Source organism: Alligator sinensis, unplaced genomic scaffold (assembly GCF_000455745.1).
Source record: "Alligator sinensis unplaced genomic scaffold, ASM45574v1 scaffold452_1, whole genome shotgun sequence".
Lineage (NCBI taxonomy): Eukaryota > Metazoa > Chordata > Crocodylia > Alligatoridae > Alligator > Alligator sinensis.
The window spans coordinates 225,503-231,132 of NW_005842869.1; the positions used below are offsets into that span (position 1 = coordinate 225,503).

At 45.6% G+C, this 5,630-nt stretch overlaps 1 protein-coding gene and 1 pseudogene across 3 annotated transcripts in view; one reads left to right on the forward strand and one right to left on the reverse strand.

Annotated features, from left to right (window-relative positions):
- The window catches only part of PCDH1 (protocadherin 1), a 242,007-nt gene that overhangs the window by 171,154 nt on the left and 65,223 nt on the right, over positions 1-5,630 (reverse strand). The gene's annotated exons all lie outside the window — the stretch shown is intronic.
- Positions 1-5,630, forward strand: part of LOC112548005 — a 10,812-nt pseudogene that overhangs the window by 3,140 nt on the left and 2,042 nt on the right.

The window sequence follows — 5,630 nt, forward strand, 5'->3', positions numbered from 1 at the left end:
GTTGTAGAACATTTTGTAAAAACTTCTTTGTGGCTGGCCGTTTTTTCTGGCACCTTAAATTGAATGTGTGGCATATGTTGTATTCCAGACAGGGGCTGTCTCATCCCATACCAACAATCAATTGATTGTTGGCATCATCTGGGGACAGCCCTGGATCTTGAAATGGACATGGGGCTGCCTGGGCCAGTACCAACAATCAACTGATTGCTGGCACTGGCCCCAGACAGCCCTGGGTCCCAGGAGTTACCCCCAGCCCAAACCACAGGATCAGTCTGGAGGCAGCTTTGCCTGGAACTGGAACCTGATGCTCATCTGAGCTCTAGGATCAGGTATTAGGCAGCCACAGAATATGAGACAAAGGTGCTCCCTGCCCAATCCACAAGATCAGGCAAGGGGCAGCCCCACAGTGGTGTGATTGGAATATGAGGAGTTATAGGCCCAATGCAAAATGTCATAACCTGCCATCCACTTGTCGCATAGCAGGATGTGCAGTGTTTGGGATGGGATACAGAATTCCTCAGATCCCCATAGTGCCATTATTTTAAGATCTGTCAGAGGCCTAAAACATTCATACTTATCCTTATTTATCTATAGATAGCTAAAGTGGCTATCCCAATGTGTCTGTGATCAGTGCCTTTGACAAAGAGTGGATTCAAAAAAGGACATTTTCTGTGCATTTGTGTGTTCTAACCATCAAGCCAATTCTATCTTCTTGTCTACCAAGTATTTTGCCTAAGAACAGACTGATCTAAGCCAGAGTTGGCAGATTAGGTCTGGCAAGAAGTGTCACAGATATGCACATTGATGTGGTATAGCACTGCCAGGTATGTTCATACTATTACAGCTAGTCCTGATGTCAGCTGAAATAAAAGTCCTCATAGTGAGTGGAAATTGTCCTTGGGTTGGTATATTTTTTCTGTTTGTTTTGTTGTTTTTTCTTCTTTCCCCTGGCCTACAGTTGACTACAATTTCTATGTCAATTTTCCAGAGTTCACTAAGAGACCTAGCCAAGTTATATAGACCATGGTTCCAACTTGCTAACGTTTCCCACAGTGATCAGCCAGTAATCCTGGTGCAATGGAATAAGACAACTCCAGAAAGTAATTGCTGGCTTCTAATCTACTGATGTGGCTTCTAAAAATCCTTCCAAATCTGCTGCTCCACTGAAATGTGATGTAGGTGTATATACTGAAGGAGGTGGATGAAGCATGTCTCCTATGGAACTGCGACCAAACTATTGATAGTTTGGTTACCTGCACTGAGAGTAATGTCAAAATCATATCTCATTTTACACACTCAGATGGCACTTACCTACCTACATAACTGGCATTTTTTGGCTCTTACACACAGTTTGTGATCCTTCGCCACATGCAGTGTGGAATTTAAGCATCAACATGGCTACTGAGCATGTGCAGTAAACTGCACCCTGGCTGGGAAAGTACACAGTTCCTCTATATGTGCCTGCCCTGGGAAAGCACAAGTTAATAATTCTACCTAGACAAAAACACTACTAGTGGATGTTAGACATCGGAGGCAGGTGTGTCTGTGCTTTAACCCAAAAGCCAAGTGTCTACAGCAGTTATCCAGGAAGTTGGAGATCACTTCTTTGAAGCCATAGCTATATGTCCTATTCTCTGCAGTGACAGAGCAAAAGTGTTCACCCGCATCTGTATGGCAGCCCTTCAGATATTTGAAGACTGTTATAATGTCACTTACATGCCCTTTCTGCAAGCTGAACATGCCATTTTCTTTCAGCTTGTCCTCATACAACTTCCTTTCCAAAACCTTCACCTGCCTCTGGACCCCCACTTTAGCTTGTGGCTGAGAGGGTTCAGTCAGGACATAGGTGGCCAAACCCATGGATGGATACTGAGGGACATCTAGGGGGTCAGCAGGACAGAGGCACAGACTATCAGATCTTTGGATAGGAGTCTGGGTCAGCAAAGCAGGGAACGTGGTGCCCAGTTCTAGGGGAACCAAAAGGGGAGATCCAAAAGACACAATCCAAGATGTAAGCCAAGGTCAGGAGCCAGGGGTCAGAAATCCCGTGCCAAGTTCCAAGGAGAATCTGAGATCAGGGTCAAAGAAGGCAACCCAAGTTAAAATGCCAGGGAAACCAGAGAGAGCAGAACCAGCACTGAGTTTCAGGGAAGATCCAAGATCAAGGTTAGGAAAGCCAAAGTCGGGGTCAACATTCAGAAGAACCCAGGAGAGCTGTGAATGTGAGGCTTGCTGGAACAGACCAAGGCTGTGTCAAGGTATGCCTGCAAGATGTGCCTGCAGCCTGAGGCTGCAGGTGTGCTTATAAGGGGTGAGTAGCACTGTTGGCAGCCAATATGGTTGCAGAGAACTGGGACAGCTGTATTATCAGCTGTAGCTGATCAGGGGTAGGTGTGATAGCTCCAGTGCTTGGTCCAGCTAGGTGTGTTTGATCAGAGGCCCTGAAAGCACCAAGTAAAGTGGCAGCATCACTGCCTGTGTCTTACACCTAATGCTTCTGTTGATGCAGCTGCATCACACTGCAGATCCAGTTTATGAACTGGCAGGAATCCACCCACTGCAGGGTTGTGGAGAAGTCCATATGGGGCTTGCTGAGGAGAAATACCTTAGCTGTGAAGAAGATAGATCCACTACATGACAACATGCTTTATCTTCCTCAATTATGAGCATACAGAAGATGAAACATTTCCACCTCTTCAACCTCCTGCCTCTTTAGGGAGAGATGATATTGAAGGGGCCCTAGCAAATGGAGAGGCAAATGGAAATGTTCTGTCATAAATAAAGGATCCTCCTGTGACTGCCCAGAAAACAGTTCAAAGGTTACTTCCAGAAAGAGGGCTTCCAGTCTTACACCATATATTTGACAATGTAAACTTCAAAGGTAAAGGGCCTGAGATAGAGGGCTTATAAGCCCTCGTATAAGATGCATGGAACACTGGGCTCATACACTGTATCCGAAACTGCAATATGATGATTTTACTGATGGAGTAGAATCCTTAGGAAATAAAAAGGAAGTTCAAACCTGCTTAAAATTAATTAGACTTGATTTTCCTATTTTGCATGAAGATTTTACAAGTAATGAAGGTGCCAGAAAGGGAAGTAATTGGCTCAGTATGGTCCCTGAAGATTTAGACTTTTTTTTTTCCTGAAAATATGAGGGAAGAATTTGATTTTTGCTCAAGCACCAGTCTAACAGAGGAACAACAGCAAAGAATTGAAAAAACCCAGCAGCTAGCCTTCAGATGCAGACAAGCAAAGATGGTTCTTTGGGTGAATCTGATATCTTTTATTAGACCAACTAATTATTATTAATTAATAATTAATTATTAACAATTATTATTATTAGATGCAGTTTTTGCTGCAGTCTTTCATAATAACCTATCTGCAGGCCACTCATATGAACAGTTGGGCAGCATTGTGGCTCAGGGTCTTGCCAGCCTGATAATGTTGGGGGAAACTGTGGGTGCTGAAGTCAGGGTTGCTGAGGGAGAAGCTGTGGATAAGGATGCCAACATGAGCCTGTTGAAGAGATCCAATAACCCTCCAGTAACAAAACACAAAGTCCAAAAGGAGAAAAGACTTGAATAAGCAACTTAACTATGGGAAAGGGCCAGAGAACTACAGGACTGCAACAAGTGGTGCAAAAGGAAATTGAGTAGGTCAAAATGCAAAATACGTCCAATGCATGTATACAAATCAAGAAATATGGGGAATAAATTAGGGGTGCACCAGTAAACATATTCTTGGCCAATATCAATAGCTGATTATTCACCAAGCATATTGGCCAATACAGATCCAATAACCAATTAACAGGAATGCAGTTAGGTAGCGTGGAGAGCAGCGCCTTGCAGGTAAGTCTGTGGAAGGGAAGGGAATGGGTGCGGGGGAGGGGGAGGAGCAGATCAAGGCCCCCTTGGTAAGGAAGGGGGTGGGGCAAAGGCAGGGGCTGCGGCTGGGGGCGCTGCCCAGCCAAGCAAGTGAATGGGACCGCGGGGCTGGGGTGGGCAGCAAGATGGAACCGTGGGTGGCTCATCCAAGGGATCAGCATCCTGGCACTTAAAAATGGTGGTGGGGGTGCTTGAACTAAAGTTTGGCAAATGAACTGTAGTTCAAGTGCCGCCACCACCAGTTTTAAGCATGGGGATGCCTCTAACCAGAGCCGAGAGGGGCAAGGGCAGATGCAGGCTGCCCACTTTGGGCTTGGGACTCTCCACCCTGCTGCCTTTGCCCCAGGAGCTGCATGCTGACCATGTGTCCCCTGCCCATCCAGCAGTGGGCAGGGGATGCACGGCCAGTGTGCAGCTCCTGGGGGAATGGCAGCAGGGCAGAGAGCCCTGAGCCTGCAGCAGGCAGCCTATATCCACCCTTGCCCCATGCACAAATCCAGGGGGCACATACCCCCCATGCCTCCTGCAGGAAGTTACTGGAACATATCCTAAGTAAGGCCATTTGCAAGCAGCTGGAGAAGGAAAGGCTAATCACAAGCAGCAAGCATGCATTTATGAAAAGCAAATTGTGTCAGACTGTCTCTCCTTCTTTGGGTAGATAATGGGAATGCTGGATTTCAACAAGGCTTTTGACATGGTCCCACATAACCCTCTCATAAACAAATTGGAGAAATGTGAACTAGATAAATCTACTGTAAGGTGGATAGATAACTGGCTCAATAACCATAAGCAAAGGGTAATTATTAACAGGTCCATGTCAGAATGGCAGAAAGTTTCAAGTGCAGTCCCACAGGGGTCTGTCCTGGTCCCAGTGCTGTTCAATGTGTTTATTAACGATTTGGAGGTTGGCATAGAAAGCTTCTTGACATGAAGTAAATGACGAAACTGGGAAGGATTACAAACACGGAGGATACAAATACACTTCAAAGGATCTTGACAGATTGGAAAGCTGGGCTGGAGCTAACAGTATGAAGTTCAAAACAAGCAAATGTAAGGTGCTACACCTCGGGAGGAATAATCAAAAACACAAATACAAAATGGGTGTCACCTGGCTGGATGGTAGCACTATGGAAAAGAACTTGGGAGTCTGGGTTGATAACAAACTGCAGTGTGATGCAGCCACATAAAAGACCAATGTGGTTTTAGCATACGTCAACAGAAGCATTAGGTGCAAGACATGGGAGGTGAGAATGCCTCTTTACTCTGCACTCTACTGCTTAGGCCTCATCTGGAGTACTGTGTGCAGTTCTGGGCTCCACATTTTAAAAAGGATGTGAAAAAGTTAGGGAAGGACCAGAGGAAGGCCCACCCCTGAGCTAGAGACATTCAGCTTGAGGAAAAGCTGCTTAAAAGGGGGCATGACAGCAGCCTTCAAACACTTGAAGGATTGTCATAAAGAAAAGGAAAAGCACTTTTTCTCTCTTTCTGCAGAGAGGAGGATGTGGATCAATGGTTTGAAGTTGCAGCAAAGTAATTTTAAATTGGATATCCAGGAAAACTTCTTCACTGTTAGAATAGTGAGGCGGTGGAATAGACTACCTAGGGAAGTTGTGGACTCTCCATCACTGGAGGTATTCAAGTACAGGTTGGACAGCCACTGGTCAAAGATGGTCTAGGTGTAGCTATGCCTATGTTCTACTACGGGTATTTCCCATGCTTCTAGGCTATGCTGGTTGCCGCCCC